This window comes from Peromyscus leucopus, chromosome 8b (assembly GCF_004664715.2).
Source record: "Peromyscus leucopus breed LL Stock chromosome 8b, UCI_PerLeu_2.1, whole genome shotgun sequence".
Lineage (NCBI taxonomy): Eukaryota > Metazoa > Chordata > Mammalia > Rodentia > Cricetidae > Peromyscus > Peromyscus leucopus.
Window position 1 is genome coordinate 101,404,639 of NC_051086.1, and position 10,523 is coordinate 101,415,161.

A 10,523-nucleotide genomic window follows, 5' to 3' on the forward strand; every position below is an offset into this window, starting at 1 on the left:
TGGCCAGTCCAGGTAAACCAGTCAGCTCCAGGTTGAGTAGAAACTCTGCCTCAAAAAACAAGAAGTGTTTTCTCACTTAAATGTGAGAATGCGTTACTCACTTAAAGAGAGAGGATGTGTGTGCACTCATGCCGTGGCGTGCATATGGAGGGCAGAGGATGACTCAAGGGAGCAGCTTCTCTCTTTCCATCATGTGGGTCTCTGGGGATCGAACTCCAACCATTAGTGCTGGCAGCAAGCACCTTTACCTGCAGTACGTCTCAGCTACCTACTTTTAAATTGTTTGAAAGAGGAGCGGAAGGTCCAGGGACACAGCTCAGCACAAAAGTGCGTGCTTCAAATGTAAAAGGCCTCAGGTTCCATCCCAGTACAAGAAGTAAATTACTATATAATATAATATAATATAATATAATATAATATAATATAATATAATAAATATAATATAATACAACACAATACAATATAATATAATACAATACAATATAATATAATACAACACAATACAATATAATATAATACAATACAATATAATATAATACAATACAATATAATAAATATAATATAATATAATACAATACAATATAATTTGAAAGGAGCCCTAGTCCTGGTGGCACAAGCCCCTACACAGTCAAGCAGTGAGGATTCAAGACCCGTGACCGAGCCTACGAGGCCCTGAGCCATGCCCTTTGCAGGGTCCTCAGCACAGGTGCCGACGCCCTCCTCCCACAGCAGCGACATTCTGAAGAAACACACAGAAGACCATCTGCCCTCCTGGAGACAGCGCTCTGCAGCTGCGGGGCACTCTGCGGCCTCTCCTGAGCACCCGCCTCTGCAGTAGAGACCCCGACACCGAACAGAAGCTCACGTCCACAGTGCTCAGGAATGAAGCCACAGCCTTGCGCAGCAGCCGCACCACCAACCCGAATCCCTCAGAGTCCTTTGTGAACTCCGCTGCCCCTACTACTGCAAGGGCACACCTGGACAGGACACCTCTTTCTTGTTGCCAACCCGACTGCATCTGAAATCAACTAAACCCAAGCAGCTGGCCGCACCTGTGAGGGATTGGACCATTTGAGGTGAGAAGACCCACGTTAAACCTGGGCCATGCCTGCTGGTGGCAGCCCACATAAAATGACGGCCGAAGGAAGCTTTTGCATTTGCCTGCTTGCCCTCACTCTCACTGGCAACTTCACCCATCGTGTCGCTGAGGCGTTCCTTTGCCGGGATTAGAACCTGCTTCTTCAGGATTCCAGTGTGGTGTACTGACGGCCAGCTGAGACATCCAGCCCCGCGGGCCGAACAGCCGTTAGACTCTTGGCCCTTGTTGGACCAGCCAGACCACAGCCTATAAGCCACTGCAGTCGATCCCCTTTTTGATACAGGTGGATCCAGTCTCTCTGTTCTGTCCCTCTGAGAATCCTGACACTCGGTTCATATGAAAGTTTCCCTCAGGAGTGCCTTGCTTGGGGCTCTTTTCTTGGGAGGTCCCGTTGAGCCCACCAGGATATTTTGAGGCACTCTCTTGTCGCCCCTTTTGGGGTGACTCTAGCGTGACTTCACCGGGACAGGGGCCCCAGTTAAAAGGCTCAGTGTGCCAATTCCCTGTAGCTGGCTGTGATCAGCCAGGTGTCGGCTGCCCAGCTGCCTCCGAGCCTCGCGGCTGCCCGCGCTCCTTGGTTTGGGGCTTCTTCCTCCAATTTCAAACCCAGCAGCTTGAGATCTTCAAACTCGCCCCTCTCTCTTTCTAAGTTGGGGAAGTCCACAAACTTTTCCTTCCCACACACCTCTCCGTGGGCTATTTACTGCAATGCTGTGAGGTGTGGTGAGCTGGGTTTTGTTTTTTTCTAATGAGGCCGAAAGCGGAAAGGAGAAGGGAAGTGGCCAGGACTGGGCTCTGGTGCGGCATTCCAGGCTGCACTGCTCAGAGCCACCACCAGGGGGCACACGGGGCCGTGGAATGCACTTCTTGTTCAGCGGCTTTCTCTGCTCCTGTCTGCCTGGCTCGGCTAACTTTGGGAACTGTCCCTCTCTGGCTCCAAGTGGCAGAAACAGTTCAGCCTATCCACATGTCGCCGTCACAGGGCACCTGTAGCCCGTTACTTGGGAGGTTCAGGCAGGAGAATCGCTTCAGCCCAGCAGTTCTCAGCCAGCCTGGGTAACACAGGGAGGGAGACCGTCCCTCAAGGGGAGCTCGTTGACTGGTGTGTTTCCAGCCCAAGGGACACGGGAGACTGGAGGCTCCTCTCTGTGGTGACCGACTTCCACTCCCATCAGCCACTGTTCCCAAACCCGTTTGTGCGGTCGGACTTGTTCTAATTACATTTTTAATTATCAAGTGAGCTGATAACGAGAGCAAAGCCAAGCAAAGTTGTCCGGGCAGCAAAGCCAGACGAGGTAAGTAGTGTGGAGCCGAGGAAACTAAAACAACAGGTGTGGGCAGAGAAGTGGGGTGCGCTGGGGGTCCTGGGAACCTCACCGACTTTCCCTCACAATAGTTCCCAAGTGTCTTCGAGCCTGACGGATGGATAGACTCATACCAACACTCATAAAAGGCAGCCCAACGCGATACAACACGTCTGGAATCCCAGTACAGGGGAGGCAGAGGCAGGAGGATCAGGAGTTCAAAGTCACCCTCAGCTACATATGGAGTTCCAAGCCAGCCTGGACTACATGAGGCTGTGAAAGAGAATCCCTGGAAAGAAGCTGTCCCTGCAGAGACTGGCTGGCACCACAGAGGTGTGGAGAGGTTATAATGCTGCAGGTCAAGAGCCTAATGACCTTATCTTGGACTAGTTTATGCTTCTTCTTCTTCTTCTTCTTCTTCTTCTTCTTCTTCTTCTTCTTCTTCTTCTTCTTCTTCTTCTTCTTTGGTTTGGTTTTTCAAGACAGTTTCTCTGTGTAACAGCTCTGGCTGTCCTGTAGACCAGGCTTGTCTCGAACTCACAGAGATCCTCTTGCCTCTGCCTCCCAGTGCTGAGGCTAAAGGTGTGAACTCTTTATTTATGCCTCTTAACTAGCCATTCCTCGCCCATGTCAGTCCTAATGTTTTGTGACTGATAGAAAAAAACAAACAAACAAAAAAAATCTATTAACTTAGCAGACCACAAGCTTCTACTAACCCAAAGCTAAGAAAGTCATCGGCTAGAACCTGAGGCCTCAAGGAGAGACTCCTCATCTTGTGACGGCCTCTTTTATGTCTCTACCAAGGCATTTTAAATTTGTATTCATTTTTTAATTTTTATGCACATGAATGTTTTTGCCTGCTCATATGTCTGTGTACCATGTACATGCCTGGTACTCATGGAGACCAAAGGCGCTGATCCCCTGCGACTGGACTTATGGTTGATTGTGAGTGCTATGTGAATGCCACGAATTGAACCCAGGTCTTCTGGAAGAACAGCCACTGCCCTTAACTGTTGAGCCAATGCTCCAGCCCTCCGCTGATATTTTATTTTAAAAGTGCCTTGTTTTAAGACTTTCTTTATTCTGTTACTATAAAAACTCCAAGAAATTGCTTTCATGTGGGAACATGGAGCCTGATGTAACCTAGGCCCGTATTTCCTGGAATTTGGTCACTCAAATTTGACTCCAGAATAAATTATCTCTTATTTCCTTTGAGGCAAGGGTTGTGTTTTTATGTCAACAAGACCCATCTCAAATAAATAGATAAAAATAAAAAGCCTTGGGGCAGGGGCGTGTAGCTCAGTGGTTAGATTCCCACACAGTAAAATATGCAGAACCCTTCATTTCATATGGAAGGTGTGTGGATGCCATTTTTCTCCATTTTACTGTAAACTAGAATGTGCACACCCCATCTGCCCTTCCCCCCCCTTTTTTTTTTAAGATTTATTTATTTATTGTATGTCCATGAGCACTCTATCTGCATGTACGACTTTAAGCCAGAAGAGGGCATCAGATCCTACTGTAGATGGTTGTGAGCCACCATGTGGTTGCTGGGAATTGAACTCAGGACCTCTGGAAGTGTTTGTTGCCAGTTCTCTTAGCTGCCGAGCCATCTCTCCAGCTCCCCCTTCCTCCTTCTCTATCTCATCTGTGGATGGACTTAAATCCAGTTAGAGTGCATTGGCCAGAAGGGGCCACTATAAACTGCCCGCAGCTAGAGGGGTAACTTGTGTGACGTTTTTTTCTAGGGAGATAGAACAGCGTGTTTACTCACTCCAACGGGGTATCAATGACAGACCCAAGTAACGATACCACCAAAGGCCAACCAGGTGAAGCCTCGAGTTTCCGGGGTTACTTGCAGGAGGCTGGACAGCCTGAAGCCACCTGCCACTAGAAGCCCAGGTCAGCCGGATGGGTGACAGCTCTGGAAAGCTGGAAATGGGGAGCCGGACTGTCTACTCGGTAAGTTTCAGGGACTTCTTGAGTTATTTTCTTAAGGTCCCTCCTTGTAGCGCTTTCTCAAGCTTCTCTCCAGGATGGGATGTTTCAGTTCAGAAAAATGACTACACAGCTCTGACTTGGCCCTTGGATAATTGATCTGTTTCTTGGTGGGATTTCCTGTTGGAACCCTGGGAATACTTTGGATAACTGAAGCCTGGTGCTGTACGCAGGGCTTGGTTGGATGCCTACTTTGGAGGTTGGGGGGTTGAGCCCAGAGATGCCACAGCACAAACTCAAACCCTTGCTGAAGCACAGTGTGATGTCCCCCAAGAGCTCTCTGTTGAAGGCTAAGATACGGTCCTAGTTCAGAGGTGCGGCTTCGGGGGAGCCATCGGATCAAGGGGCGCTGACTTCATGATGGTCAACCGATACCACTGATGGGTTCCTATTGTGATGGAGGGTTACCGGCTTGCAGCAGGACCGGCTAGGTTTCAACCTGTTTTGCCATACCGGGAAGGTTTGCAGGGATCAGGGAAAGCCTCTTAACGCCTCAGAGCTTCAACTTTTTGGAACGTACCATCGACCCAATGTCCTGCACAGGGCTGAGAGAGAGGAAAAGGGACAGTGCAGCTCCTGGCGTCCGCGGGTAGGACGTCCTTCCCGTTTGTGCCCCTCTGGACGAGGCCCGACAGCCCTGGGGCGCTCGGGCCGCTGTGACTCCGACTGGAGCGCGGCCCCTTTAAGGTCGCTTTGGATGACCCAAAGGCCAGAGCGACCCTCTAGCGGCAGTCTCGGTGGTAAGTCTTCACTTCCGGCCGGAAGTGCATTTGCGGAGCTGCTTCCGCCGGGGGAGACGAGCCCGCGTGCTTCCTCTCGAGGGGAGTTTACTCTGCGGAGCGCGGCCCGGAGGCGCCGTGCGACCTCCGGAAACCGCTCTCGGGACTTTGGAAACCTCTCCTGGGGCTCGCGCAGCCGCCCGCGGGACGCCCACGGGCCGAGCCGCGGGACGGCGGCGGCTTGCGGGGTGCACTGTGCCCCGGCGTCCCACCGGCCGGGCGCCGGCTTCCCGTTCGGTGTGCCAGCGCCCACGAGCCCATCGCGTAAACCGAATTGTATTACTCTCTTTTTTTTCCTCTCTCCCACTCAGAAAATGAACTATCCGGCCCCCAGCGACTGGACGAAATCACGCAACAACTCCTTTCTCCTCTGAGGAGTTTCGAGTGACCTCAGCTGGGGCCACCAGGTCTGTCGAGCCCGGAGGTAGAGTGTGCTAAGGGGGACAGACGGTCTGGGGAAAGGCTCCTGTGTGGTTGAACCTGCCCGAGGTGGGTGCAGCCTTGTACCAGACAGCCCGACCTTGACCTAAAGTAAATTCCCAGAGGAACGTGTTCCCTGGGATTAGAGTTTGCAGTTACAGGTGTGAGCATCCTAGCAGCAGTTTGGTGATCATGTATGATACTGCAAACAGGACCCTGGCTAGCGCTGTCAGAGGCCGAGCGCTGCTCGGAACGCCGCAAAGATTTGATGTTTTTAACTTCTAAAGTAAATATTTGATCTATTGCTGTAGCTCCTCATTATAGGTGATTTTTGTTTGTTTGTTTGTTTGTTTGCGTTTATGTGTATGGATGTTTGGTGCCCTCGGAAGCTAAAAGTTTACCAGATGCCCTGGAAGTGCAATTACAGATAGATGTGAGCCCCGGTCCTCTGTAAGAACAGCAAGTGCTTTAACTGCTGAGCCATCTCTGCAGCGATAGCACCACCCCCCTCTAAGATAGGGTCTCATTTAGCCCAGGCTGCCCTTGAACTCATCTATTTGAGGATGGTCTTTGAACCTTTGATCCTCCTTCCTCTGCCTCTGGATTGCTGGATTACAGGCACCCTCTACCACACCTGGTTTATGTGGTGTTGGGGATCAAACCCAAGGCTTTGTGCATGCTAGGCAGGTACTCTACCTACTAGGTACACGCCAAGCCCCTCATGGAGTTTAAACAAAAGGATATGCGTACATTTGTGAGTTCAGATATCACTGTATAAGACAGCTGTACAATCAGACAGACTGATGATAGTTCACCTGGACTCTCCTGAGCAACCAGGGGCCTCACGTGGCTGTCTTTGCAGTGTGGTTGAGGGAGTAGAATTCATATTTTACATAGCTGCATGGGGCCATTAGTCACCATGTTGGAGGCCCTGGGTCTGGCACACATCAAAAGAGTGTTGACAGTAATCTGCCGTAGTTAAGGCATGCCACACGCTTTTCAGGGGCTTGTGGGCCTTGCTGGGGTGTGACTCAGTGGTAGAGTGTGTGTGTGTGTGTGTGTGTGTGTGTGTGTTGTGTGTGTGTTTAGTATGTCTGAGGTCCTGGTTGTTAGGGACTTAGCATCTGTCCAGTAGACAACAGGGAAGAGAATGCACACGTGGGGACTTGCGGGGAGTGTAGTGGTCCTGTGAGGTGGGTACAGGTGGAGTGGGGTGGGGGAGGAGTCAAACAGGAAGGGATTTCAACCGGGGCTCAGCTGCCTTTGTGGCCAGAGACCTGGCTTGTGGCTGTTGACCAGCAAGTTTCCAAGGAAAGCCCACAGTTGAACCAAAAGAGCAAAAGGTCCGGAAGTCACTAACCTGGATGGTGCCCCCCCCCCCAGGGTGCCAGCACTTTCGTTACAGGTGGAAGGACAGGCGAGTCGAAGCAGAGACTTGGCACCTTGCACACCCACCTGGGGAGTGTTTCGTGGGCTGGCGGTTTTAACTAAATGTGGAGATTGGAAGTAGGGTGAAGATTGATGGCACTTGCTTTCCTTTTTTCAGGTCATCTGACTGGAAGGTTGGTATGTGTGCCCTGAATGAGAGCCTGGCGCTGCTGCGTGCACCTGGACCTGTTGGGGTTGACTCTAACATGCTTTTTAGGTGTCTACCAGCTTAAGACTGCTTTGTGTGGTGGCTGTCAATAAATGGAGTTTGACCACACTGTTTTGATTGTTTGTCTGACAGTGTCTCACTGTGTGGCCTGGCTGGGCTGGTCCTTGGAGATCCACCTGCCTCTGCCTCCCAGGGACTGGGGTGAAAGCATGTGCCACCACACCCAGCTTCACACTCTAGGTGGTTTCTGTGCCTGTGCAAGTGTGGGCTTGCATGGCCACCATGGGTTAAGTGGCCCTGTTCCCACCCAGCTGGTTTGAGCACAAAGCACACACCTATCAGGAAAGGTAGGCTCTGGGGCGCCGGGTCCTGAGGAAGCTAAGTTGTAAGGGATCCTCTTGATTGGGAGATGTCCAAGTCCCTGGATCCCGGGGCCTTCTGGGCTCTCCTCCCGATCTCCATAGGAGTTAGCAGACGACAGTGGCTGTTCTGGGATCTGCTCACCTGTGTGCCCTGGGGTTACTGAAACCCACTTGCTGGTGCACCTCTTAATTTTATGTGTACATGACTGTTTTGCCTGAATGTAGGTCTGTGTCTTTGGAAGCCATTGAATCCCCTAGAACTGGAGTTACAGATGGTTGTGAGGCACCCTATGGGTGCTGGGAATCGAACCTGGGTCCCTGCTAGAGTAGCCAGTGGGCTTAGCTGATGACACATCCCTCCAGTCCCAGCTGGTATGCCTCCTAAACCCACACGGGCCCCTTGCTGGCTGGCTGGCCTTGCAGGTAGGTAGGAGGGCACTGTGTTTTCTGTAGGCTGAGCTCTCCCTCTCCTGAGAGCCTCAGGGGTCATGGCTGGGGTCATCCTTTGGTGCTACCTTTGTCCTGGACCCTTGGTCCATCGGGCCCAGTGTCCTCAGCAGGATCAACCACCAGTGTCCCCACTTGTGCCCAGTCGCACATCTAGGAACCGTGTCACAGGTGGGGCACACTGCCGGCAATGAGTGTTCCGTTGTTCACAAGAGCACAGTGTGCCTCATCTCCCATATTGCACTGGGGTTGTTGGCACCGTGTGGAAGACTGGCTTGCTGTGGCCCCTTGGCTTACATTATGTCATTGAATGTGACTCATTGGGCCTCTGTGGCCTTACATCCCATTATCCAGCTAACTGAGGGCCTACCCAGATGTAAGGACTTGAGTGGTTTGCAACCAACCAGTAATAGGAAGGATTTAAGGCAGTGGTGGGGGCACCGTGGAAGTTTCTGGTGTCCAGCAGCCCTTTAGGTGGCCGAGGAAGGGCTCAGTGTGGAGGCAGAGACAGCTGGGTTTCCCACTGGGACTTCATGTCCCAGCTCTAGCACCAGCCAGCCCTGTGGACTTGGGCATGTCACTTCGTTTGTACCTGGAGGGCCTTGATACAGAGATTGTGATGGTGACAGTGCTCGGTAGGGTAACGTGGGGCCACCCCATGGAAGGAGCCCCGATCTACCGACAGCTGGGGTAGCTGCAGACTCCTGGCATCGCCTCCACATCACATTTGGGCCTCACGAAAGCGGCCCCATTGTCCACGTGCTGTCTCTAGAAAAAGACTGTTTGCTGCCTAAATTAATGTGTTAAGATGCAATGTTCACTGGAAAAAATAGTTTGTACTGATCTTTCTGGAGTAGACTGTTTTGGTGGCATGTCCCTGACTCATCCTGGTGTGGGGTGTTTCTTCTGCCCACAGAATGTGGTGTCTTCATGGTGGCTCCAGTCTGCCCCCAGAACTTGTCTGGGCAACTGGGACCTCTCGTTCTGTCCTGGTTTGACAGTTTATTCAACGTCAGCTCTTGGGCCCCTCTGACCATGGGTCTGACTGACAGCTTGCAGAATGCTGTAGGTGGAGCTACTCAAGACCCCATGGTCCTTCCAGTCAGCCAAGGAAGGGGGCTGCAGAGTCCGAGAGGTCACCGTGGCCTGGGCTTTTGAGACAGGACCTCACACCCAGTTCTGAATGACTTGGTACCTAGTCCAGCCTGGACCCCCCAGCGTCCTGCCACACCCCACTGCTGGGATTACAGGCACGAGCCTCCGAACTATTCTGGTGGGTTTTTTAAGACAGGAGCTCACTGTGTAGTCCAGGCTGGCCTTGAATTTGCGGTCATGCCTCAACCTTCATGCTTGTGGTACAAAGTGCCACTACCATGCTTTGTACTCAGGGACTTCTTAGGCAGAAGTTGGCCCAGGGCCAGGGAAAGGACTAACGGAGAGATGATCATGAGGTCCGGTGACCTGAGCTGAGGTGCCAAACCCTCCCGGGTAGCACTACATCTGGTCCTATTCCGGCAAAAAATGCTGCCCTGAGGTGGCCTCTGCTGATGTCATTGACTGTGTGGCAGTAGGCTCCTGTGACTAGCTTGCTAGCTGCCTTTGGGACTCAGGGGAATAAAGATTCCACAGAAGCCAGAATATTTCATGTGGCTGAAGGAGTTCCCAGCCAACCTCTGCTCCCATTTATTTCTTCCATAGATCCCCCAACCTTGTGCTTGCCGCTGACTAGTTGACCCCAGACAACACAGGCATGCTTAAGATGATGTCTTGGCATGTCCTAGACAGGCCTGAGCCTCTGTGACCATCTCCCTGGATTCCATAAGGATTAGGGCCGGCCTAGGAAATCTGTGGTCAAGAAGGCCCCAGTGTTAGAGAGGTAGCCAAGCTGGAAAGGTGCTTTGTGAACCCAAGGACCTCTGTTTTATTCCCAGAACTCAAGTAAAAAGCTGGACATGGTGCCATGTGACAGAGCAGGCAGATCACTGGAGTTCACGGGCCCCTGGTGTAACCTATGTGGTGAGTTCCAGGCCAGTGAGGGGACGTGTCTCAAAAGCAAGGTGGGCAGCACTTAGGGAAATACCCGTGACACCGGCTAAGGAAATCCTTAGACCAGCAATCCTTGTTGGTCAAGTAGGACTTGTAGCTTCTCTTCCTGTCCACTAGAAGGTGCAATCCCACATAGGGCGCTCTTTGCAACGGCCGGTACTACAAAGCCTAGGGTTCGTTTTGTTTCTAAAGCCAAGACTTTCTTCAGCAGAAAGCTATGTGGGAGATGCAGCTGCAGGGCGGGGCTCCTGCTTAGGAATCCGTCAGTTGGTCCCAGTTGTGCTCGGTTCCTGGGAAATGCCTATGTCCTGGAACAGCTGAGCCGTCTGGGCTTGTGCATTTGGGGACAAGGGCATTTCTAAGGTGTCTCTCCACACAGAGACACGCTTCATCATCCTCTCATCACAGGTGTTGATATGTGGATTCCCCAAGCACAAAGGGTTTAACAGTGGTTCTCAGCCAGTGGGTTGC

The 10,523-nt window shown here is 51.8% G+C and overlaps 1 long non-coding RNA gene and 1 other non-coding gene across 4 annotated transcripts; both read left to right on the top strand.

The window, feature by feature from the left end:
* The first annotated feature begins 1,852 nt into the window (after positions 1–1,852).
* On the top strand, positions 1,853–7,308 carry LOC114707097. 3 transcript variants are annotated; one of them, XR_005090349.1, is made up of 5 exons: positions 1,853–2,394; positions 2,496–2,736; positions 4,152–4,365; positions 5,492–5,587; positions 7,147–7,308. It is a non-coding gene; the product is annotated as an uncharacterized LOC114707097 (long non-coding RNA). The 3 variants fall into 3 exon arrangements; XR_005090348.1 differs by having other exon boundaries at positions 2,062–2,736; XR_003736601.2 differs by lacking the exons at positions 1,853–2,394; positions 2,496–2,736; positions 4,152–4,365 and having other exon boundaries at positions 5,191–5,587; positions 7,147–7,305.
* Positions 5,628–5,814, top strand: LOC114707124. The gene has a single exon (XR_003736613.1).
* Positions 7,309–10,523: the final 3,215 nt, after the last annotated feature.